We start from the raw sequence: 27,990 nt of genomic DNA, 5'->3' as shown, positions 1-27,990 counted from the left end.
GATCCTATGATACTGGTGACAGCATTCGTAGAAAACGACAAAAACAGGATCACATTTTTATATTTTTGTTAATTTAGAGTGACCAATTATTATTTTGTATTTACTCCCCCCAAATTTGAAATGTCCACTTATGCTTTTTCTTCTCACCGCAGTGAGTCCCCACACAGCACAGATGTTCTGAGGGTGTGTGAGCATCCTCTGCTCTCACAAGCCTAAAGCTAGAATCGCTTTTACACTGAGCAATACAGAGCAGAAGTGGATGGGCTACCAATCTTGGAAGACAGAGAACAGCCCTCCATCTCATCCACTCTGAATATGCTCAGTGTCTGGCCAGTAGGGTTTGCTATTGTGCGACGAGGAGAATAAGTTCCTGCCGGTTTCCAATCCCCCACCACAGGAGCATCAGAGCCAATGTGACCCCCCCCCCCCCCCCCCCCCCCAATATATATATATATATATATATATATATATATATATATATATATATATATATATATATATATATATGGGGGGGGGGGGATATATATTGGGGGGGGGTGTAACCGAGACTACGAACGTATATAAATATATATATATATATATATATATATATATATATATATATATATATATATATATATATATATATATATATATATATATATATATATCTATATATATGACTCATTGTGTATTGATGCATTGCGATACATTACAACACACCTTTGTGTATCGTGATACAAGCTTGAAATGAGTAGCTAATGTGCCATATTTATTAAACTGTAAATCATGAAAGAAAAGGTCTTGGTTGTTTGAACGTAAACTCCACTTGATCCTAGACATATCCCACTGTGCAATGAGCTAGCCAGACACTTCAGGAATTTAAGCAGGAGTAGAGGAAACAGTGGCAAGTTCTTCATTTTAATTTAATTTAGCTATAGTTGTTAATGAAAACTGATGCGGACAAAAACATGAAATAAATGATGTAACAGTAATAAAAAGTCCAATGAAATTTAGAAAAAAAAACAAAACCTGGATAAAAACTAAGTATGATGCAAGCAAAAACGCTAACATACTTTTTAAAAATATTTACATTGTTATTGATTAGACATCACAACTTAATGCTGAAAAAACTTGATATTTACATTTTTCTAAAGAAACACATGAACAAAGTTCGTACCTTAATAGTGGTATGCTACTTATTGGTGAATACATATCATTGATTTTCAACTGAATCTGTGTATAGATCTGAAATATAAGTCCATCAAGCAGAGATTAGTTTTTCAGGCTTAGTAAGTTAAGTCATATTATTATGTCATAGCATATCGCACCGCTTTATTTATATATATATATATATATATATATATATATATATATATATATATATATACACGCACACACACACACACACACACACACACACACACACACACACACAGTGCCTTGCAAAAGTATTCAGACCCCTGACCAATTCTCTCATATTACTTAATTACAAATGGTACATTGAAATTTCGTTTGTTTGATATTTTATTTTTAAACACTGAAACTCAGAATCAATTATTGTAAGGTGACATTGGTTTTATGTTGGGAAATATTTTTAAGAAAAATAAAAAAACTGAAATATCTTGCTTGCATAAGTATTCAACCCCTGTGCTGTGGAAGCTCCCAGTTTACACCGATGAAAGAAATTGCCCTAACGAGGACACAATTACCTTACCATTGGCCTCCACCTGTGAACCATTAAAGTTGTTGTCACATTTTCTGGATAAAAACCCCACTGTTGAAGGATCATTGGTAAGGCTGTGAATCTGAAGGAAAATGAAGACCAAAGAGCATTCTACAGAAGTTAGAGATAAAGTAATACAAATGCATAGATTAGGGAAAGGGTACAAAATAATATCCAAGTGTTTGGATATCCCAGTGAGCACAGTTGGATCAATAATCAGGAAGTGGAAGCTGCATCACACCACCCAGGCACTGCCAAGAAGAGGCCGTTCCTCAAAACTCAGCGCTTAAACAAGAAGGAGACTTGTGAGAGAAGCCACAGAGAGGCCAACAATCACTTTGAAGGAGCTACAGAGTTCAGTGGCTGGGAGTGGAGTAATGGTGCACCAGTCAACCATATCAAGAGCTCTGCATAACACTGGCCTGTATGGGAGGGTGGCAAGAAAGAAGCTGTTACTCAAAAAGTACCATCTGAAAGCACGTCTGGAGTTTGCCAGAAAGCATGAGAGTGACCCAGCTGCGATGTGGGAAAAGGTTTTGTGGTCAGATGAGACCAAGATAGAGCTTTTTGGCCAAAACTCAAAGCGCTATGTGTGGCGCAAACCTAACACTGCCCATGCCTCAAGACACACCATCCCTACAGTGAAGTATGGTGGTGGCAGCATCATGCTGTGGGGATGCTTCTCATCAGCAGGGACTGGGCATCTTGTTACAATTGAAGGAAGAATGGATGGAGCAAAATACAGGAAAATACTGCAAGAAATCTGCTTCAGTCTGCTAAAAAACTGAAGCTTGGGAGGAAATTCACCTTTCAGCAGGACAATGATTCCAAGCACAAGGCCAAAGCAACATTGGAATGGCTCAAGAACAAAAATATGAATGTCCTACAGTGGCCCAAAGTCCTGATCTCAATCTCATTGAGAATCTGTGGCACTATTTGAAAATTGCGGTCCACAAGCGTCGTCCAACCAACCTGAACAACCTGGAGCAAATCTGCCAAGAAGAATGGGCCAAAATCACTCTGACACTGTGTGCAAAGCTGGTACATACTTACCCCAAAAGACTTAAAGCTGTTATTGCAGCGAAAGGTGGCTCTACCAAATATTAATGTGTGGGGGTTGAATACTTATGCAAGCAAGATATTTCAGTTTTTTATTTTTCTTAAAAATATTTCCCAACATAAAACCAATGTCACCTTACAATAATTGATTTTCAGTTTAAGTGTTTTTAAAAAAAAAAAAATCCAACAGAATGAAATTTCAATGTACCATTTGTAATTCAGTAATATGAGAGAATTGGTCAGGGGTCTGAATACTTTTGCAAGGCACTGTGTGTGTGTGTGTGTGTGTGTGTGTGTGTGTGTGTGTGTGTGTGTATATATATATATATATATATATATATATATATACATACACACACACACACACACACATACACACACCCTTTTTTCACATTTTGTTGTATCAGTACCTCAGAGTTTCAAGTACTTAAATGAGGATTTTTTTTCCACTTATGTACACACCATACTCCACACTTTTAAGGGGAAGAAACTTTTTATTGCAAAAAAAATCATCTTAAGTTTGAGCTGGAGAGATATTTGGAGGAAACACATACAGATTCAAACTGGCAGTAGCATATATCAGTTCCTTCAGATATTCTACCTATCAATCCACCCGAATACCAAATGGAGGACTCTGCACTTAAGTGGAAAGAAGTAGAGCAAGTTGTGAAAAAAGCAAGGGCATCATCATCTCCAGGGCCTAATGGAGTTCCATACAGAGTGTACAAGAGTGCTTCTGGAGTTCTACGAATCCTGTGGAAATTGATGGAAGTGGCAGGGAAAAAACAAGAGCATGGCGCCGAGGAGGTGGAGTCTTTATACCAAAAAAAAAGGATTCTACAAGCATCGGTCAGTTTTCTTTAGTATTATTGCTCAGAGACTGGCAACCTACCTATTAAATAACTTCTTCATTAACACTTCAGTACAAAAAGCAGGCATTTCAGGTTACCCAGGATGCTTAGAACACATCAGCGTAATCTGACAACAAATTCAATCAGCAAAAAAGGAGAGGAAGGAGCTTCATGTGACATTTTTGGATTTGGCTAATGCATATGGTTCAGTGCCACATGAACTTCTTTGGGCAGCATTTGATTTTTTTAGTGTACCGATGACAATTTACTGAAAGCCTACTTTGGAGATCTGCAATATAGTTTTTCAACTTCAGAATTCGGCACTACATGGCAATGCTTAGAAGTTGGAATAAAGGCAGGATGTACCTTTTCTCCACCAGCTTTTACCATGGCAATGGAAGTAATTATTAGGGCATCAAAATGGGTAGTGGGAGGAGACCGCTTGGCTTCTGGAATGCGACTACCACAAATTCGAGCATACATGGATGACATGACAACAATGACAGTAGCCTGCACGAATCGGTAAATTGGCAAATTAACCAATAACATTGAATGGGCACAAATGCAATTCAAGCCCTCTAAATCAAGGAGCATTTCTATAAAGTAGTAGATAAAAGGTTCTACATTAATGGTGAGGCAATAGCAACAGTGTCTGAGAAGCCAGTAAAAAGTTGAGGGAGATGGTACGACAGGGATCTAAAGGACACAGTTCATGTGGGAGAAGTTAGACAACAAGCAGTGGAAGGGTTGAAGAGCATAGACAGCTGTGCTTTACCAGGCAAACTGAAACTCTGGTGCTTTCAGTTTGGTTTACTGCCATGACTGCTGTGGCCACTGACTGTGTATGAGGTTTCCTTGACAACAGTTGAGAAGCTGGAAGCTTTAATCAGTTCATATGTCAGGAAATGGTTGGGAGTTCCACGCAGCCTCAGCAGAGTAGGACTTTATGGTCTTTATGGGACTTAACTGCCCTTCAAATCTGAGATATTATGGGGCAAGTTCAGCATGGAAAAGGAGGTTTTGGTCTCAGTTCAGCTCCTCTTACATGGCACAAGGCGACCCCGGCTCAATGAAGGAAGCTAGTAGTCAATGAGGTGCAAAAGCAGAAGGAGAGGATCAGGTGTGTAAAGGCAGTTTCCCAGGCCAAGCAGGGAGAATGGATGAGATGGGAGAGTGTGGAACAATGCAAGATCAGCTGGCAAGACCTATGGACAATCGAACAGAGCAGGATCAGTTTCTTCAACAGATCAGCATATGATGTTCTCCCATCACCACAGAACCTAAACCTCTGGGTGGGTGAGGATCCCTCATGTCCTTTGTGTTCATTACCTGCAACATTAAAGCACATTTTGACAGGCTGTAATGTGGGTTTTAGTCAAGGACGGTTTACTTTGTGCCATGACCAGGTAGTGCCATGTTTGGACTTAGCATTGGAAGAAAGGCGTAACCTGACCAATAAGTTGCCACCAGTTCCATCAAAGCATTACACACAAAAGACAATATTCCTCTGTCCAGGAGAGCAACCACCAAGAAAAGGTGTTAAAATCAAGCCTCGCTCAGGACAACTGGAAGCTGCTAGAGACTGGAAGATGCTGGCAGATGTTGGTCAACGGCTTATTTTTCCACCTGAGATTGCCACCATTAACCTTCAACCAGACATTGTCTTGTGGTCTGGATCAGCACGCCTTGTTCATCTGGTAGAGTTAACAGTGTCATAGGAGGATGCTGTGGATGAGGCGTATGAGAAGAAGAAACTTCGGTATGCTCAACTAGCTGCTGAAGCGGAGCAGCAAGGATGGAGAGTCCGAGTTTACCCAGTGGAGGTGGGTTGTCGAGGATTTGCGGCACACTCTACAACCCGGTTTCTCAGAGACGTCGGGTTCAGTGGCCAAGAGTTGCGTCGCACAGTGAAGAACTTATCTGAAGCAGCAGAAAGGAGCAGCAACTTGGTGTGTGATTTTAAAGACGGAAAGATTCTGGATGGGGGATCTCAAGCACAATACAGGTACAGGTAAGCTGGGTTGAGCTGAGTGGGGGATCTAGGGGGGTGATGATGGGATGCCAGAATCACTGTTGAGCCCTTCTGAGGTGTCGTGGGCTAGTCAACGAAACACCGAGGATGGAAGGTACCCACTTGAAGACCCCAGAAATGTACCCTACTTAGCTCAATCCAGACGGTTGTCATGCTGATGCGCTGCGGAGACCGCACTGGGTTGATCCCCAGAGCCAGCATCGCAGCTGCTGTGTGTGCTGATGCGCTGGGGAGGCAATATGAGCTGATCTCTGGAGCCAGCATTACACTTCAGCAATCAACACCAGACAGAAGGATATCTACATCATCAGATGGAAAACAACACAAACGGATGGAGATGCAGATGGATCACATTAGTTTACTGCAAAGCTACGTCTTAATTGGTGGTTATCTTGGCAAAAGTCAAGTTCAAATCAGCATGAAGTTCAACATCTAGTCTCGTGTAATGGAAATCTTAATTATATTAAAAATACAAAACTGAAAGATCATAATTGGATAAGTCTCCACCCCTGAGTTAAAACTTGGTGGAAGCACCTTCGGCAACAATTACAGCTGTGAGACTGTAGGGATATAACTTTGCACACCTAGAATTGGCAATATTTAACAATTCTTCTTTACAAAACTGTTCAAGCTCTGTCAAGTTCCTTGGGGAGCATTGATGGACAGCAATCTTCAAGTCATGCCACAAATTTTCTATTGGAATTAGGTCGGGGCTCTGACTGGGCCACTCAAGGACATTTACCTTTTTGTTCCTTAGCCACTCCAGTTTAGATTTGGCTGTGTGCTTTGGGTCGTTGTCATGCTGAAAGGTGAACTTCCGTCCCAGTTTCAGCTTTCTTGCACAGGGCAGCAGGTTTTCCTCAAGGACTTCTTTGTACTTTGCTCCATTCATTTTCCCTTCTATCCTGACAAGTGCCCCAGTCCCTGCCGATGAGAAACATCCCCATAACATGATGCTGCCACCACCATGCTTCACAGTAGGGATGGTGATCTTTGGGTGATGCGCTGCGCTGGGTTTGTGCCAAACATAACACTTTGTATTTAGGCGAAAAAGTTCTATTTTAGTTTCGTTAGACCACAAATCTTTTTGCGACATGGCTACAGAATCTCCTGAGTGTTTTTTTGCATACTTCAAATGGGATTCAAGGTGGGCTTTCTTGAGTAACGGCTTCATTCTTGCCACCCTACCATACAGGCCAGATTTGTGGAGTGCTTATGATATTGTTGTCACTTGCACACTTTGACCAGGTCTTGGCCACAAAAGACTAGCTCTTTAAGTTGCCATTGGCCTCTTGGTAGCCTCTCTGATCAGTTTCCTGCTTGCTCAGCCATGCAGTTTGGAGTGACGGCCTGATCTTGGAAGGGTCTTGGTGGTGCCATACACCTTCCACTTTTTAATAATCGCCTTTACCGTGCTCCAAGGGATATTCAAGGACATTTTTTTATACCCATCCCCTGATCTGTGCCTTTTAATAACTTTGTCCTTGAGTTCTTTAGAAAACACCTTGGTGCTCATGGTTGAGTCTTTGAAATGCACTACCCAGCAGAGGGAACCTACAGGAACTGCTGCATTTATCCTGAAATCATGTGAATCACTACAATTTAACACAGGTGGAGGCCACTTAACTTGGTGTGTGATTTTTAAAGGCGATTGGTTACACCTGAGCTAATTTAGGACTGCTATTACAAAGGGGGTGGACACTTATCCAACCAAGCTATTTCAGTTTTTATTTTTCTAGAAATGTCTAGAATATATTTTTGCCTTGGAAGTTGTGGGGTAGGATGTGTAGATAAATGAAATTATAAAAAAAAAATTGAATGCATTTTAATTCCAGGCTATCAGGCAACAAAAGGTGAACATTTTTAAAGGGGGTGTTGACTTTTTATAGGCACTGTGTGTGTGTGTGTAAATGTAATATGTATATATAGTGTATATATATATATATATATATATATATATATATATATATATATATATATATATATATATATAGATAGAGAGAGAGAGAGAGAGAGAGAGAGAGAGAGAGAGAGAGAGAGAGACACACACACACACACACACTGGTTTGTGATTCAATCTTTGGTACAGTAAGACCACCAGCAAGCATTTAGGGCAATCTAATGTTTAACCTTGTCTAACCTTTCACCTAACCTGACCCAACTAACGTTGTGTTATTTATATGCTGTGATTGTCACAGTGCCCAGGCCTGCTCACCTCAATGGTGTCGACAGTGCGGCTGAGGATCTCTTTGAGCACGGGCAGGTCGTCACGGTGCATGGTGGTCACCTCGCCCTCCTTGAACATGGAGCTGAAGCAGCCAGCCCTGCCTGCGATCTGCAGAGCCTGCGAGGTGGTGATGGTGTCCATCTCCTTCTCTCCCTTCTCATTCACAGTGGGCTTCACCAGAGAGTTGAAGATGATGCACTTGATACTCCTGCACAGGAAGAGACACAGACTGTACTGCTAGGACAAAATATTGAAGGAACATAGATTATATATTTAAGAAGGTTCTCACCTCAGAAAAGGTAGTAAATGTTAGCTTTATATGTGTAAAATGTTTCAGAGTTGGGGTGTGGCAAAGTAGCTGGTAAAGGGAACAGATGTAGCGGTGATGCGTGGCAGGAGTGATAGGCAGACAACGGTAATCCAGTGAAAAAATGTTTTATTTCTATTCCAGGTCTGGTGGCGATAAAATAAATAAATCCCCGGCAATACACAACAATGTGTAAAACACGGGGATAACAAAAACAGGGCACAGTCCCGAAAAAAACAAATACACGGTCACCACTCCTGGGTAAGTGCAGTCGCAATGGTGGTCAGTGCAAACACAGGTAATGTGGTGTGCAGTGGTGCTCCAGACAGTGCTGACCCTTGATGACAGCTCCGGAGTGGTGTTTTAACAGTCTGGTGGTGAAAAACGCAGACAAATACAAAGACAAACACAACAAGTTACAACACGTAATTCTCTCTCACAACAAGAGCTCCTCTTTCAATCCTTCTCTCTCCAAACATTTACCCAAATGAAGGAAAAGATCAGCGTTACCCTGGCCCCTATACGTACTCTCGCATTACATCTAGGTAAACGGTTGCAGCTGCTTTATTACTTGCAGCTGCCCCTCGTTTACCTTTCAGGTCAATACGGTCTTACAGAGTCTCGCTTCTTTCCAGGCTGACCGACTTCCCAGTCCTGGAAACGAACTGTCAGGCCAGCCCTTCCAGATACTAATCAAATGAGTGTCCCAGCAGGTATCGTAAAAAGAGAGTAGCCCATTTAATGGCCAAACATTCTTTTTCAACTACAGAGTAGATACGTTACCGAGGTAACTTCTTTTGTCAACTAACGGGTTAACCACTGTGGCGTACTTGGGGATGAAGCGGCGGTAATAACCGGCTAAGCCCAGTAGTGACTTCACCTGAGTCTTGGTTTTGGGGATCACTGCATCAATCAAAGCCTGGATTTTGGTGACCACAGGTCTCACCCTTCCACTCCCTATTAAAAATCCCAAATATTGAGTCTCTGTTTTGGCAAACGCACATTTCCTCAAGTTAGCTGTCAGCCAGGCTGCCCTTAGAGACTGAAGCCAAATGCTCTCGCCAGGTGGAGCTGTAAATCACCACATCATCAATATACGCTGCTGCATATTCATGATGTGGGCGTAAAACCTGGTCCATCATTCTCTGAAAGGCAGCGGGCGCACCATGTAGCCCAAATGGCATGGTTTTAAAGTGGAACAGCTCTTCTGGTGTTGAAAATGCGGTTTTCTCTCTGGAGCTGTGGGTTAAAGGGATTTGCCAGAGTGGAGATAAACCTCCCTTTCCCCAGTCTGTCTAAAAGTCGACCCGAGGCATGGGATCTGCATCGAACTTAGCAATAGCGTTCACCTTTCTGAAATCCACGCAGAAGCGGTTGGTGTCGTCTTTCTTGGCCACTATGACAATTATACTGCACCATTCGCTCCTGGAAGGTTCAATCACCCCAAGCTCTAGCATATCCCATACCTCTTTGCGAACACCACTTCGTCGACTTTCTGGGATCCGGTACGGTCTCTCTCGCACTGTGACACCTGGTGGAGAGACAATGTCATATTCAACTAAGTTTGTTCTGCTGGGCACATCAGAAAAAACATAGCTGAACTCCTCATAAGCTCACGCAGCTCTCTTTGCTGATCCGGAACCAATTATTCCCCCATTGAAATCGCTCTTGTGCTCGGGGTCTCTGGACAGGGGCCTAAATCATCTTCCATATTGCCTGGGGCTATAAATAACACCTCCCTTGCCTGCCAGGGCTTTAACAAATTAACATGGTAATTTTCACATTCATTCTGGCGATCGGGCTGTCTAATTTCATAATTTACTTTCCCTATAACCCGAATCACCTCATACGGCCCCTGCCATTTAGCACAGTTTTGACTCTGATGAGGGAAGTAGCGGCATTACCTTGTCCCCTGGTCGAAAGGTTTGAATAGTGTCAGAAGGTAGCAAAAGTCCCACTATGTCTACTGCAATGCGCTCGAAAGGAGTGGAAATAATCGGCAGTGGGACCAAAGGGGCGGGGCGCACTCGACCCGGTGCTACTCGCTGGCAGTCTGGGCATGTGGCTACATATCTCGACACATCAGTATGAAGGCCAAGCCAATAGAATCGAGCCAATATCCGTTCCCTCGTCTTCTCGGCTCCAAGGTGCCCCGCAAAAGGGATATCATGCGCCTGCCTCATGACCTCGGTCCAACAAGACGAGGGAACCAACAATTGTGTTACAAGGCTGTCCTGTGCCCGCGGCTAGGTTTACGCTGTACAGTAATTGCCCCTTGATACTGAAATGTGGATATACTAGCGCCATCAACATCCTTACCTTCAATGGACCGGACCTGCCCCCAAGTGTGCACCAGTGACGGGTCGTTATGTTGGCCCCACACTGTGTCTGCACTTGAGCACCACAGGTCCGGTACATTGAGAGGGGCCCAGTAACCTCGCTCTCTCGGTCACGCTGCGTTCCCACTCCCCACTCCCTTGTTACCATTGCAGCACTCTCCTACCAGACCCCAGCCTTGTCTCAAAGACACTCCCTCCCATTTCGCGGTCCGTCTCTCCTTATTTGTTTTTCTAGGACGGAAAAGAGGGAAAAACATTCCAGTATGAAAAGGAAACACTCAGAATAACTGGGTGTGGCAATCTTTCCGCCACCCCTACTACGAGGTGACATTTTATTGGTCCTACCGATAAATACACTTTTAATGTGGGGTATGCCGCCGTGTCTCCATGGATACAGGAGGTGGCCATCTGACCTTGTGGCCGCCACGACACACCGCCCAAGAGAGCAGTCCTAATCAAGGTTTGCTCATACCCTGTGTCCACTAATGTGTGGGTTTTCACATTCCCTAAAACAACGTCAATCAGACGGCCCCTCCCGACCATTTTCCCCATGCTTACCAGTTTCAGGTGCCCATCACACTCCATGGCAGCGGGGCATGACCTGGCCCTATGTCCCAGCTGGTTGCATCTGAAACAAAGAGGGGGGACAGAGGGAGCATAGGTCAAATATCTGTCCTGCTGCTGGTAGGGCAACAGGGCAGTGGTAACACCTCTACCCCAGCTGGGGGTCAACCTCGGTCTCCATGGGGGGGAGGCAAGGGGGCCCAATGGGGTCGGCGTTCTTGGAGGTCTTGGTCCCGGGAACAAGGGTGGTGGTGTTGGAGGAGAGTGAGGGTCAGGTTGGTTAGTTACTATGAAGGGCAGGGACTGACAGGATCCCAACCTGGGCCAACGTCAGGGAGTCCTCAAAATCTTCGGCCAGTTTGACCGCCTCCTCCAGGATGTCAGGGTTGTGGCGTCGTATCCACCCCTGGGTTTCGGCACCGACCACATGGCAGAATTGCTTCACCACAATGGCTTCCCCCATCAGTTGAGCGGTCTTCTTCTCGGGGGTCAGCCAATGGACCATGTGGTCACACAACCGCTCTGCGTCCACCCTGGGGCGTGTCTCCGGGGCTCTTCGGAATTCCCGGAACCGTGTCCGATGGGTCTCCGCAGTAATGTTGAGGCGGCGAAGGATAGCCTGCTTGACCAGGTCGTAGTCGGTGGCGTACTGGTCGCTCAGGCAGGGTCCCATCTGGCTTGCCCAGAACCCCCGCGGCCATTCCGCCGCGGTTAGCTAGCCACTCAAACGCCACCAAGTACGCCTCCGGGTCATCCTCCGCCATCATTTTCATCGCCGTGCCTTCAGGGGCGATGAAAATGATGAAATCAGCGATGTTGCAGTAGTGGTCGCTACTGCGGCAATGGCCAGCCCTACCCGTTCAATGAGATAGTAGAGATAAGGAATTGAAATTGACAGTCTGAAAGCAACGAAATTTATGAATTCCATTTCAATTCCAACTATTTTTGTACAGATAAATTTCACTGAATTGACTGAAATACCCAGTCAAATCAATATCAATATCAATATTGATTGTGCTGAAATGGATAAATGTATAATTTATTGGCTATATATTCATCTTAAGCATAACTGTTTGATTTACAAAGCTTTGTGCATTTTGATAATGAAACATTTATGAGCTATAGTATTCTCAAGTAACACATTTGCATGTCCATAATACAATCACCAGAAATAACACTTGTCATGACTGATATGCAGATTTCAGCTTGAGTTGCCACTAAGATCAGCTTCAGATTAATGGATCACTTCTAGCCATTTCATGACATGTGAATCAATTAGTATGACGCTATATAAGTATAAACCTTAGTCATGGCATTTTGGCCCATACCTTTATTATCTGCCAATATGACGACTGCTTGCAAGTACATCCGAGTTAAATCATGTGGTAAAACTTGGGACATGGTCATGGTTCTTCACCCAGAATCCTATACAGGTAATCAAGGTGTGTGTGTCAGCACACCTTGCATGAAATCAAGGGTTTTGACCAGCCCTATATAACAGAACAGCTGACAGCCTCTCCGTGAAAGGGAGTAGGAGGGGTTTGGTGCTGTTGGGAGAGAGAGGGTTGTTTTGTGCTTTTGTTATTTTGATTGCTTTACTGTGTCTGACCTCTGACTGTTTTAAGAACCCTGTTGGCTGCCCTGATGCTGCTTTGGATGACTGCATGATTCTTGTGTATCAACTGGACTAACATAACAAATGATTATTGGACAGCCCCTTAAAATAATACTACATCAAAATAGATACAGGTACAATGTCTAGGAAGACTTCAGTTTGATGAGCCAAGTGCAAATGGTACAGTGGGAAATCATTGTGCTACATGTAAACACTGAAGTATATCTGTCTCTAGTTCAACAAGAGCAACCTCCAACTTCAAAAGACACCAAGTAAACACATGATGTCATAATTCATAACAGTCATGTTTTGTGACAAATTAAATTAGATTAATAAAGAATGTATTACAAATATACAATACCCACACTTTGACGATTTTTGTTCTATTTCCCTTTTAAAAAAACGACCATTTCAGAAATCATCTTGTGTTTTGAAACTGGTAAAAATGTAAACAGCACATTAGTCAAAAATACACATTTAAGGGTATAGTAATTGAAGAAGACATACCATGTCCTTTTTTTTGCGAGTTTATAATATATAAACATAACATAATGTCTTCACTCTGTCTCTGCTGAAACTCAACATATTGGCTGCACCAATGGAGAAAAAAAGCAATATTTTGGTAAGACAGAACTAAAAGAAATGTGATTATCTATATGAGGATGGTGCGATAGCATTCTTAAAGTTTTGCTGTAAATCGTGTGATCATGTACAAGTCAATACAAAGCACTGCATTCTATGCTGAAAACCTAATACCAGGTACTGCGCTCAAGGCAGAGCTTTCTTGAACTAAGTAAACTAATTGCGTATTTCATTATTGTTTAGTTTATTTCTTTCCACGCTACCTGCCTTTAATGAAGCTATAATTAGCCATTTTAATCCATTGCTGTTTCTTAATTAAATAATATTTTCTGGGAGGACGAAGAAATGAGCTCAAAACTATTTTTCTAGCTATACAATCCTTAAAGGAAATTGATCGCTTTACTGTGTAAAGGATGTTTTCACTACACTCTGTTGGTTTCATAATATTCTGTCTGGAGACATGCTTCTTTTTAAATCTTGGAAAATAACACTGCAGAATTAGGAAAGAAACAATTGACTAATTGATTAATTCTGTGTTTACATTAAAAGGGGTGGTATTTAAATTACAATCAGGTAATACATAGCAGTGAACCTGTTTTAGAGTAAAGAGTCAGTATATACGCATTTCAGTGTTTCATATTTTAGCATGGTTATTATTATAATGCCAGTAAAATGCTAAACTTAATTTGTGGCATACTGTACATAGGATTACTCTCACAGGGCAGTGCTGGACTGTTACTGAACTTTTTCATATGTTTTTATTGTGACTGTAAATGCCAGCAACAAGCTAAACAGGTCTTTTCAAAACCCCTTTATTTGTAGACTGAACAACTGTGTTAGTGGAAGACTGTAAATATGATTCTCACAACTGTGCTGGACATTTGGTTTTCTAAACTGTTGTTATATAGTTAATTTTTAGGTTTTCCTGCTTATTTGAATGCCAGCAATGAGCCAAGTGATGTCTATAAACTTTATGACTGGTTAAAAGTGTCTTTACTTACTGTTACAGCAGCAAGAGTCTGATTATTAATACGTTGATAAAGAGAGTTTGAAAAACAGACTTTGGTATTCAAGAATGGAACAATTAGTAGCCCTAAGGATGGTTACAATACAATACAACAAAAAATAGTGCTGGGACAAGCATAAAGAACTAATGTTTTTTTCACATGTGTTCAAAGGCAAAAAACAAAATGTCTGTACCGTCAAAATAATTTTTTATATATATATATATATATATATATATATATATATATATATATATACATATACACACACACACACACACACACACACACACACACACACACACACTTGCAAAACTTGTATATTAATCAGCGTTTTAATTTTCCTTCATGATGCAATCCTAGCAATCCTAATAACAGTGAGTAAATATTGTTATATTGTACAACGCCGTCTTGTTAACGTGTGTTTTATTTGAAGTGTTTATTAAAGTTAAAAACCAATGTTACTACTTTATAAAATCTGATCAATTTTTTATTTAGCACTTAGCAAAAAGATAAAGGCATAGAACATTAGTAGTGACTGCTACTGCTGCTGCTGATACCTGGAACCTTTGCTTGAACCAGAGCATCAACATCTGGATCAAATGACTAGGCTGAGGATCTCCTGAGTTAGAGTATCAAGTTGACAATAACATTTTGGATTTGTTGATATTCATGCCTTAACAGCAGCATCACTTATGCTACAGAGTATTTATCTTCACGTACCGTTCCTGAATATGTACAAATAAACAAATAAAGCACATTGGCTTTCCATTCATTCCCTCAAAGAAATACGAAATTCCCCATTTCTCTTGAAACACACAACACTCTTGTTCCACCTTTCTCTTCACGGATAAAGACATGATGACACATGATGACGGATAAAGAACCAGCTGACACACTGCTGTCTCACCCGTGTAGTCGGCGATTGACAGCAATCACACTCAATTTGTGTTTCTCATGCAAAGGTTTTGGGTTAGTCTTTGTATTTTTATAACTGTGACCCGGCCTGCGCCAAGCGCCAAGGTACCGGATCAGGCCCGCAAAACGAAATGAGTTTGACACCCCTGATCTCTAACAACCGACAGCGCTGCATAGGATCAGAGGATGGTTCAAAATAGGAGGTACAGCCTCAATAAATGTCATGTTTAAATTTAAAGTAATTTGTAAAATTGTTGAGATACTTGTCAGAATTTTGTTTCCAAATTATATAATGCAACTGTAACAGGGCTAGGAGCCTTGTACAGGAGAAGGTGGCAGGGCAAAGCCCTGCTCCTATAAAGTATATTTATTTTGTATTATTATTATTATTATTATTATTATTAGTAGTAGTAGTAGTAGTAGTCATAGTCGTAGTAGCAGTATTATTTAGTATGATGATTTATTTATTTAAATGATGGCGTAGCTGTGTGTTTTTGTTTGTTTAATTTTCATATAAATTTGTTTAGAGGCAAGGTCGGCAGCTCGTCGGCAGAGAGAGAGAGAGAGAGAGAGAGAGAGAGAGAGAGAGAGAGAGAGATATGGAAAGTAATCTAGGAACAGTGAAGGCGATTTGCCCAGCCTGACCTGGGCAAATCGATTTGTAACTGATTAAATGTAATTGGAATTTTTTTTGATGTATTTATGGGTGGAATTGGATTTGGAATGGACCCCAACTCAGACATGTTTGCATATTTACTGAAATGAGTAGAATCCCCCAGAAGTATTAAATTGAAGACACTCACAGATTCAATCCCATTCCTATTGCATCAGTAGCAACAAGAATCTTGCATGGGTCACCTGGGTCATTGAATTTCTTTGCTTGAGCCAATTTGGTACCTACAAAAAATAAAAAAAAAAAAAAAATAAAAAATAATAATAATAATAATAATAATAATAATAATAATAATAATAATAATAATAAATAATAATAATAATATGGCCAAAAGTTTATGCATCACCTAACATTTTAGGGATTGAGACTTTTTGCATCAGTATATATATATATAATTATTACATATATATATATATATATATATATATATATATATATATATATTATATATATATATATATATTATATGTTATTGCATTAACAATTTTTGAATAAACTACAATTGAAATGTCACATTTTCATTTTTTACCTTTAAATACATGGAAAACTACATAGCGTTATGCAATTCAATATATTTACATAACATTATTCGTCGCTTTCATTCATACTCTATGAAATAAAATTAGTTATTTTTTATAAAGGGTAATGAAACATATTATATATATATATATATATATATATATATATATATATATATATATATATATATATATATATATATATATATATACAGTACTGTGCAAAACTTTTAGGCAGGTGTGAAAAAATGCTGTAAAGAATGCTTTCAAAAATAGACATGTTAATAGTTTATATTTATCAATTAACAAAATGCAAAGTGAGTGAACAGAAGAAAAATCTACATCAAATCAATATTTGGTGTGACCACCCTTTGCCTTCAAAACAGCATCAATTCTTCTAGGTACACCTGCACACAGTTTTTGAAGGAACTCGGCAGGTAGGTTGGCCCAAACATCTTGGAGAACTAACCACAGTTCTTCTGTGGATTTAGGCAGCCTCAGTTGCTTCTCTCTCTTCATGTAATCCCAGACAGACTCGATGATGTTGAGATCAGGGCTCTGTGGGGGCCATACCATCACTTCCAGGACTCCTTGTTCTTCTTTACGCTGAAGATAGTTCTTAATGACTTTCGCTGTATGTTTGGGGTCATTGTCATGCTGCAGAATAAATTTGGGGCCAATCAGATGCCTCCCTGATGGTATTGCATGATGGATAAGTATCTGCCTGTACTTCTCAGCATTGAGGAGACCATTAATTCTGACCAAATCCCCAACTCCATTTGCAGAAATGCAGCCCCAAACTTGCAAGGAACCTCCACCATGCTTCACTGTTGTCTGCAGACACTCATTCGTGTACCGCTCTACAGCCCTTCGGCGAACAAACTGCCTTCTGCTACAGCCAAATATTTCAATATTTTGACTTATCAGTCCAGAGCACCTGCTGCCATTTTTCTGCACCCCAGTTCCTATGTTTTCGTGCATAGTTGAGTCGCTTGGCCTTGTTTCCACGTCAGAGGTATGGCTTTTTGGCCGCAAGTCTTCCATGAAGGCCACTTCTGACCAGATTTCTCCGGACAGTAGATGGGTGTACCAGGGTCCCACTGTTTTCTGCCAATTCTGAGCTGATGGCATTGCTGGACATCTTCCGATTGCGAAGGGAAGTTAAGCATGATGTGTCTTTCATCTGCTGCAGTAAATTCCCTTGGCCGACCACTGTGCCTATGGTCCTCAATGTTGCCCGTTTCTTTGTGCTTCTTTAAAAGAACTTGGACAGCACATTTGGAAACCCCCGTCTGCCTTGAAATTTCTGCCTGGGAGAGACCTTGCTGATGCAGTACAACTACCTTGTGTCTTGTTGCTGTGCTCAGTCTTGCCATGGTGTATGACTTTTGACAGTAAACTGTCTTCAGCAACCTCACCTTGTTAGTTGAGTTTGGCTGTTCCTCACCCAGTTGTATTCCTCCTACACAGCTGTTTCTGTTTCAGTTAATGATTGTTTTTCAACCTACATATTGAATTGATGATCATTAGCACCTGTTTGGTATAATTGTCTAATCATACACCTAACTATATGCCTAAAAAATCCCTGACTTTGTGCAAGTGTACCTAGAAGAACTGATGCTGTTTTGAAGGGAAAGGGTTATCACATATAGATTTGATTTAGATTTTTCTTCTGTTCACTCACTTTGCATTCTGTTAATTGATAAGTAAAATCTATTAACATGTCTATTTTTGAAAGCATTCTTACTTTACAACATTTTTTCACATCTGCCTAAAACTTTTGCAAGTACTGTGTGTGTGTGTGTGTGTGTGTGTGTGTGTGTGTGTGTGTGTATATATATATATGTGGCAGGCTGGCGAGTGGATAGAGGCCCAGAGACAGTCTGCAGTTCAAAAAAAATAACAATTTTATTATAAATAAACAAAAATAAAGTGCACAAGGGCAAAATAACAGATACTCAAACACAAATAAAGCAAAAACAAAACTCACAAAAATAAAGTTTCCAGGCTGGGCAATGCCTTCACTGGATTCAAACTTTCTCAAACAACCAAAAAAAAACCAACCTGCTTCCTCAGCTCCCTCTCCCCAAATGAGAAGCAGAGGCCTCCTTTTATATCAGGTGGCTGGGCGCTGATTGATCGTTAATCAACCTAATCAACTAATCAACCCCAGCCACCTGAACATAATAAACCCAGGCAGGTAGGGGAAGTTAACCCCATCCCTGCCAATTTCTAAAGAGCAGAGCTTTGCTCTGCCACTATATATATATATATATATATATATATATATATATATATATATATATATATATATATATATATATATATATACACACACACACACACACACACACACACACACACACACGTATATACAGTGTCTTGCAAAAGTATTCAGACCCCTGACAAATTCTCTCATATTACTGAATTACAAATGGTACATTGAAATTTCGTTCCGTTTGATATTTTATTTTAAAACACTTAAACTCAAAATCAATTATTGTAAGGTGACATTGGTTTTATGTTGGGAAATATTTTTAAGAAAAATAAAAAAACTGAAATATCTTGCTTGCATAAGTATTCAACCCCCACACATTAATATTTGGTAGAGCCACCTTTCGCTGCAATAACAGCTTTAAGTCTTTTGAGGTAAGTATGTACTAGCTTTGCACATAGTGTCTGAGTGATTTTGGCCCATTCTTCTTGGCAGATTTGCTCCAGGTTGTTCAGGTTGGTTGGACGACGCTTGTGGACCGCAATTTTCAAATAGTGCCACAGATTCTCAATGGGATTGAGATCAGGACTTTGACTGGGCCACTGTAGGACATTCACCTTTTTGTTCTTGAGCCATTCCAATGTTGCTTTGGCCTTGTGCTTGGGATCATTGTCCTGCTGAAAGGTGAATTTCCTCCCAAGCTTTAGTTTTTTAGCGGACTGAAGCAGATTCTCTTGCAGTATTTTCCTGTATTTTGCTCCATCCATTCTTCCTTCAATTGTAACAAGATGCCCAGTCCCTGCTGATGAGAAGCATCCCCACAGCATGATGCTGCCACCACCATACTTCACTGTAGGGATGGTGTGTCTTGAGGCATGGGCAGTGTTAGGTTTGCGCCACACATAGCGCTTTGAGTTTTGGCCAAAAAGCTCTATCTTGGTCTCATCTGACCACAAAACCTTTTCCAACATCGCAGCTGGGTCGCTCTCATGCTTTCTGGCAAACTCCAGACGTGCTTTCAGATGGTACTTTTTGAGTAACTGCTTCTTTCTTGCCACCCTCCCATACAGGCTAGTGTTATGCAGAGCTCTTGATATGGTTGACTGGTGCACCACTACTACACTCCCAGCCACTGAACTCTGTAGCTCCTTCAAAGTGATTGTTGGCCTCTCTGTGGCTTCTCTCACAAGTATCCTTCTTGTTTGAGTGCTGAGTTTTGAGAGACGGCCTTTTCTTGGCAGTGCCTGGGTGGTGTGATGCAGCTTCCACTTCCTAATTATTGATCCAACTGTGCTCACTGGGATATCCAAACACTTGGATATTATTTTGTACCCTTTCCCTAATCTATGCATTTGTATTACTTTATCTCTAACTTCTGTAGAATGCTCTTTGGTCTTCATTTTCCTTCAGATTCACAGCCTTACCAATGATCCTTCAACAGTGGGGTTTTTATCCAGAAAATGTGTCAGGAACTTTAATGGTTCACAGGTGGAGGCCAATGGTAAGGTAATTGTGTCCTCGTTAGGGCAATTTCTTTCATCGGTGCAAAATGGGAGCTTCCACAGCACAGGGGTTGAATACTCATGCAAGCAAGATATTTCAGTTTTTTATTTTTCTTAAAAATATTTCCCAACATAAAACAAATGTCACCTTACAATAATTGATTTTCAGTTTAAGTGAAAACAGAATGAAATTTCAATGTACCATTTGTAATTCAGTAATATGAGAGAATTGGTCAGGGGTCTGACTACTTTTGCAAGGCACTGTGTGTGTGTGTTTGTGTGTGTGTGTGTGTGTGTGTGTATATATATATATATATATATATATATATATATATATATATATATATATATTATATATATATATAGAGAGAGAGAGAGAGAGAGAGAGAGAGTAGGAATACCAGATTTAAAAAAATATAAAAACATTACAGAAAGATGTACTCACTGCGAACTGCACACATCTCATTTAGCTTTGATTGACATTTTATAAATGTTTTCACCTGCCTCAACTTTTCTTTTTATGATGTTTTACAATAACTCTGCATGGTTCTGAGTTTTGTTGCTTAAATATTAAATTTAATTAGGGAGCCACCGGCTGTGATTTTGTATGCTGACATATCAAAATTCTGCAGTTGTTTTGTCACAAAAAAATTAAATAAAAGAGGAATTGAAAAAGCTAGGTCTGCATTGCGTCGTGGTATACTTCAAATATAGAAAAACCTGCAAAGATGCTTTCACACAGAGAAAATACAGTTATAGTATATGTATTTTTTTCTACACCAAAAACTGTTAGTTATCTCTCTTTTTAACTTCCTGATTCCAAAGAAAATGTCAGAAAGACGTTGGACCAACAGATCCCTGTTAGAAAGCACCATATACAGACAGAATCATTGATAATGGGTTAATTAATCACTTGCATTTTCATTTATAGGCTCTAAACAACAAGGGGGCACTACAATACCACTTCCGCAAAGACTAATTCAATTAAAACGGTTAATGTCCTTTACCAGGAGTTAGACTGCCATATATGACTGCACACTCCAAGCCCCTGGCCTCAATCTGCCTGCTGATGGAGTAAATGTCATTCTTATTGAAGCAGACAACGCAGTCTCCAGGGTGCAGGTTATCAAGGGACTCGACTGCATGGTCCAACACAGACATGGGTGTCAGCCTCTTGTACTTAACAAATTCATGCAAACCTAGTAACCTAGTTGTAGGCAGCTTAGCCTCCAAACCCTGTATAATGCATAGCCTTGGGTTTTAGTTGCTCAGCTGGCACCTACCTCCACTTCCTCCCCTGTAGAGTACATGAGCTCTGTAACAAAGTCAATGGCAGCAGCTTCCCCACATATGTGAATCTCTTCAGCACACAACCCTGTTTCAATGGGAACACATTATCACACATGGTTCACATTCAGTAGAAATATTTTGCACAGTCCAGATTTTTCTTTTCATAAAAAGATTATGTGTTTTTTCACGTGTAAACCTTTTGAATACTTCAGCCAATAGGGAGATCTATTCCCAACATACCTAAAAGCGCTCTTGTCCAAGCCCACCCTCTGGATAGATCTCTGATCATTTGAATTTCATCTATAACAGCGACTTCATCTTGGAAAACAAACATTCATAGTAATACAAAAATCAAACTCATTAAGCTACATCAATATGCTAGAACATACACAATACTATACACTGATCGGATCTTAATAATAATATATACTTAATCTCTATTACCCTATAACTAGGGCCCTGCATTTTAAGCGACCAGCTTTCTTAGGCTGCACTCCATTCCTCCCATTGCAAGATGGCAATGTAGTTGCTTAATTAAACCACTTATTGATTAATAATCGCCTGATTCCTTTAATTATTTCATTTAGTAATTCTATTAATGTGCATTGGCATGTTGATTGGGCGGCAGCACCAGCTCCGGACATTTATTAAGTCATGCATCCCTTCATTACTATTGTGTTTACTCAATATTATTTCTTAGAATGTGTAAATAAATAAATAAAATATTTCAGTTTACTAGGAGCACATCATTTGTCAAAAAATATATAAAAAAACAGCACTAATTCCCAGAAGAATGTACATAAAATACTGAACTCATAACATCAATGTCGTAACATATATATTACAAATATAACATAATAATAATAATAATAATAATAATAATAATAATAATAATAATAATAATAATAATAATAATAATAACAACTAGAACTGCCAGGCAGTTTTACGGCTCCCAAGCCCCAGTATCAGTACCCACCTAAGCGTGTTTAGTTCTCAATGTTCCATAGAAGATTTTGAAAGTTTTTTTTTTTTTAAATGCATCAGGCAGCCATCTTGTTTAACGCGAGTTTCTTATAAGTCAGTTGAATTGTTACAATGTCATGGATGATGCTTGTGAAGTTTTGAGTTTGTCAAATAAACCGTTTGTCAACTGAGGCGTTTTAAATTTCAAATGTAAATGTACACTTAGCAGCCATGTTTTCTTATAAAACATAACCATTTTGACAAAGTTTTATTCCATTGTTACTGGGACAATAACTACCATGTTTGGAGTTTGTTGGTGAAACGGTTTTCAAACAGCAGCAGTTTGTTTTTAGGGGCGTGTTTCGATAAGATTTGTGGCAGCCATTTTGACATTAAAATTTATCACAGAAACTTCTGCTTTGCAAACTTGATGCCGGTTTGGATGCTGATGATATATGCTAAGTGTCAGATCAATCGCTTCACTGGTTCCCAGAAGAATATTTCGAAAGGTTTCTAAAGAAATGCATCAAACGGCCATTTTTGTTTCTGGTCAAGACAATTTTTTTAAAAGTCAGTTGTATTGACACAGTATCAGCGAAGATGCTTGGTTTGATAAACGGGTTTTGAACAGCAGTAGTTTGTTGTTAGGGGCGCGTTTTGATAAGATTTGTGGCAGCCATTTTGGCATTAAAATTTATCACAGCAACTTCCGCTTCGCAAACTTGATGTGGGTTTGGATGCTGATAATGTATGCCAAGTTTCAAATCAATCGTTTCACTGGTTCCCAAGAAGAATTTTTGGAAAGGTTTTATTGAAAAATGTGTCACGGAGCCAATTGCAAGGATCCAGCAGCAAAAAATTTTCAGCATCAGACAATCAATGTATCCAGCTTGTTACCTGCCAAGTCAGAACCTGATCAGTCACACAGCTTCGAAGCAGCAGCAGTTTAAAGTTTTGGGGAAAAAAAAAATTGCGCTCTTTTAACAATAGCAATAGGCTTTCCAGCCTTTGGCTTGGAAGCCTAATAATGCAAGGTTGTTCACAAGCAGCACATTAAGTGTCACTTACGGTTTCATGAAAGAAAATGTCCCATGCACTAAATGTTGCTATTAAACTTAAGCATCGTCAGTTGGTTAACCCCGCCTTCTTTTAGATTGTAAAAACTTGGCCATAAGAAAAAACACTTCTTTCAACATCTACAGAATTGGTAACAACTGGCAAATATATTTTAGCCTTTTGCATTAAATTGGGAAATAATTCTTCAGCTTTAATCCAAAATTCATTCTACTGCTGTTTTCTTTTGCATATGGTAGGTATTTGTCCATTTCTAATTTACAGTTAGCATCAAATCCTGGAATAGAACATAATGGGAGGGATTCCAAATCCAAACTACACACTTGTTGTGGGTCGAATGTCCTTATTGCCATCAGAAAGTTGGTTGAAAAAAAAAAACAAACACGTGGTTTCTTTTTGCATTGACCCGGGATGTAGTAATTAGTCAGTTTTTTAGAAACGTCATGAAAGCTTTTTACATAGTTTGTTTATTGCGCCGTCTGTGCTGTGTATCTCTTGTCCATTGCTCGGTATGTATTTAATTCTGCAACTTTATTATATGTTTGATGGACTCTCACTTCACAGCTTTCAAACCACTGACAGATCCACCGGTCCCTTGGCATGCGTTGCAATTGGGGAGAGTTGAGATTTTAAACTTTGCACATCTTTAAGCAATTTTGAAGGTCCTTTAACACTACAGTGTTTGGTGAAATGTGCATTTCCTTTTCCACGAAGCCTGCGTAAAAAGAGATGTATCTGGAATGATATTGAGCAGCAGAATACCAAGTGCCCCATTGTGTTATGCATGGCTCAGGTGGGAACTTCATGGGTAAAGTACAGTCTTCTTGTTGGATTGCTTCTGTCAGGTGGTCTTTAAAACGTAGTTTTCTGCTTGGGAAATGTTTAAACAATTTTTTTAATGGTTGCAACCAGCTTGTCTGCTTTCGGAAAACTATTTGCCCAGATATTGCTAACAAGGGCTATTATGTGGGCATTACAAGTCAAATGAACTGAATTTGGACTCCATGCTTAGGTTTCTTTTTTTTCTTTTTTTTAAACGCATCAATTTATCCAATTACCATTTATACTCATCATAATTAGCTTTCATTTTTCTAATTAGTCAAAGCGTAATGCATTGATTTCTTAATTGTGAATTTGATTACTATAACTGGAGTGGCTGCAGGGACATCTAGGTGATATCAGTTGAATTGCAATCGAAAAAAACAGGTCGCATAAAACGCAGGACCCTATCTATAACATGTGTTCTTGATTACCATGTATTATTATTTATTACAGTTTCTGCCCGAGCAAGGTGGAATTTGTGTAATGAGGCCAGTATAAAAATGACCACTTGTGGTATGCAACGGTAACATGTTTTCGTTGAAAATCTTTAACAAACAGGCTGTAACTCAAGCACGCTATTTTAAACTGGCATTATACAAACTCCACCTTGCTCAGGATTGCTCAAAGGTGGACCCAAAGGTAAAATATAATGGTAATTTTATTACACATGCAAATATTACAATATTATTATAAAATTAATTTCTGGTAATAATTTTCTTATTAATTTTCTGGTATTATTATTGGTCATTGGTTTAAGTTTTAATAAATATATATATATATATATATATATATATATATATATATATATATATATATATATATATTATATAAAAGCGTCTTAAGTGTCTTACAAATCGGAAAGGTATGCCTTCTCTTGGAAGGAAAATAACATAACAGGCATTCACAAAATGCACCACAAAAACAAAAACTGTGACTATTAATACTCTGTGTTTTTTCAGCAAATATTTAAAAAGACCAGAGGGGACACAGAGGTGAAAAAAGACAGGGCAAGCCTGGCTCATTAACAATGTGAAAACTGTAATGGAGTTCAGTCTCAAAGCAGCAGTTCAATGACAGCCTTGTATCGGCTAGCCATCGGACTAAAACGGGGTTGACTCAATCTTGTTGGTTTTTCGGCACAGCAGGGTATTTTCTGCTCTTCATCTCGACCATATCCTGAAGATCTGTAGTGTGCTTAACAGGTCTCAGAGATTGCTGTTCGAAGAAGGGGTACTTACATTGAATGGTGACGCTGCACATTTCTATTGTACAAGCAACGTGATTGGACTGCTTTCCTTCTGGACTGACAAAGGTTCGCTCCTCTCCTGTCACCAGGTCACAAGCCACATTCTGAAACAAGCACAAAGCAAGCGATCAGTATCCTTTAAAAGCACCATGACCGAGGTCCACGGTTTATAAATTCAGATTATACAAGTGCTTATAGAAGAAAGAAACATTTCAACTAGTACTTTGCATTTCAGTTTTTTTTTTTTTTTATTATACTGTATGAGTTCCCTGCAAATATAAAGTCAATAGCTCTATGAAGCTTTAGCAGAGTACCAATGGCAGCATTTTAAAAGTTTTCCACAAGCTTATTCATTAAGCAACGTCATTATTATTATAAAACAAAGTCACATTGACCACAATAGGACACATAGCTTATGTCATGGGTCAAATTGAAGGGTACTGTTAGATTTTGCTTGACGAGTTTCCGTTAATACTAAAAATATGAAGGCCTCTGAAATGGTTTATGAGATACTGTATGAGTGTGGCAATGTTGCCCCACCCCTGTGTATTTCTGTGTTGTATGTTGCGTGTTAATGTTGGTGTTAATACTGGTACACATGATATAATATGGGTTATGAACACAAGTGATTTAAATTGTATATTTGTATTTAGGCACGAGGATTGCATAGCACTTCATGTTCAGGTAAAATTAATATGTGAGCACAGGGAATTGCACTTTACTAATTCATGTGCAGTTGTATCGAGAATCCAATTGAATGACTGATTAGCAATCGAGTCTTGGTACAGCTGCATAAAAAGTTTTCACTCACTCTGGGTTGTGTGTTACGGAGTGGAGAACAGGAGAGAGAGGAGAAACGTAAACGATAAGATCAATTGCTTCGAGTGCTGGAAGGACCAGCACCATACTTGTTTTGTGTAGCTTTCATCCACCCTGTTTTGCTAGTGTCTGCTCGTTTTGTTTGTCTAGTTATTTTGGCTGCAAGTGCCATGTCAGTGTTTTGTTACAACCTTTTTATTTGCTGTCTGTTTACCTATTAAATGCTGAGCGCAACCAAGTGCTCATCTTCGCCAAGCTCCACCTCTCTCTGTTTATTTTGTGTTGGTTCCTGTTTCTGGTCTGACATCACCCACTACAGCCATCTTTGTGACAATGAGCAATAGACAATGGAGGTGTACTGTGTTCATCTAAACAGTGTCAGATCCTAACACCTTGGGTAGTGTGTTGTGTCCAACTTTCTTTGCAACAATAGCCTGAGAAACCACAGGAGACTCCAGCTCCTTCAAGAGTTCAACATGGTTTACACAATTTACTCAAGGCACAGGGTAATCGCATACTCACTGCACTGTGCTACACGACCTGTCTAGCATCATTTGAAAATACTGTATCCCAATTAAATTATATACATTGCATTGGGAAGAACCGCCACCCAGAGTTCCATCCCAATTAGGATTGTACATGCTCTCTGAAAAGGAAGTCTCTTTGAAAAATCCCCTCCAGCTTTCCAGATGCTTTCAGTGTCACATTGATTTACTGTGTCATTCAACTATTCCAGTTTCAAAAAAGACTAAATCCAAAACATTCGTCTGTTTGACTTTGTCTGTTTTACCAATATATCAGATTCATAGGAGCAGAATGATAAGGTAATGGTAAAGTTGATTAATAGGTATCAGAAAATAAATTCTGCCTGACATGAAAGTGTAATGTATTAATGCTTGTTTCATACTATTTCTAAATGTCAATGTTACTCTAAATAGTGAGAGATCCAAAGAAGGCACTGATTTAATAGTGTTTATAAGAGCTTAGCAGAGCTAACTCAATCATAGGGCATCTTTTCCTAATGACTTTAGCATGGAAAACATGCTTTAAACTAAATAAGGGTAGCAAATAGATTAAACATCCTGAATCAGAACATAAGCAGACATCTGTGGAATGACATACTGACAGCATTGTTACTCTTTTCAAAGATTTCATGTGCCAGCAGCTTCAGGGGACCACAATACACGCCGGACTTGGCTGTTAAATATCTCTGGATAGCGTGGTGCGTTTTCCCACTGTTTGTAGGACCGGCACGAAAAATGATCTTCCTCTGAATCGCTCTGGCTTCTGGATACCTACAGCAAACAAGAAACATCAGGTTATCCAATATTCAGTGTGGCTCATTCTAACATTCAATGAGTTGATTTTGCTCAGAACACCCCATCCTTCTCTCCCAGCTTCTGCACAAACCTACCAATTAGCTGACACTCGCAGGTCACTGATTTTACGGAGGTCCTCCATGCAGTCCAGCATTGGGAAGATCTGCTTGGCATGTCTCATGAAATAGGGGTAAAGATCATCTACATGACCTGGGATGAAGACATGCATTAGAAAGCAACAATATACTACAGTTTAAATGACCTATACTATACATTTATATTTCCGGACTCTGTACTGTATTAGGTATTTATAGTGTTGTTAAGAGAGGATTACAAGCTGTAAAAC

The 27,990-nt window shown here is 39.8% G+C and overlaps 1 pseudogene; it reads right to left on the bottom strand.

Annotated features, from left to right (window-relative positions):
• LOC121321677 overlaps positions 1–27,990 on the bottom strand; it is a 52,348-nt pseudogene that overhangs the window by 8,066 nt on the left and 16,292 nt on the right.

This window comes from Polyodon spathula, chromosome 10 (assembly GCF_017654505.1).
Source record: "Polyodon spathula isolate WHYD16114869_AA chromosome 10, ASM1765450v1, whole genome shotgun sequence".
Lineage (NCBI taxonomy): Eukaryota > Metazoa > Chordata > Actinopteri > Acipenseriformes > Polyodontidae > Polyodon > Polyodon spathula.
Note: the sequence above shows the minus strand (reverse complement) of the source record. Positions and strands in the feature narration are given on the sequence as shown.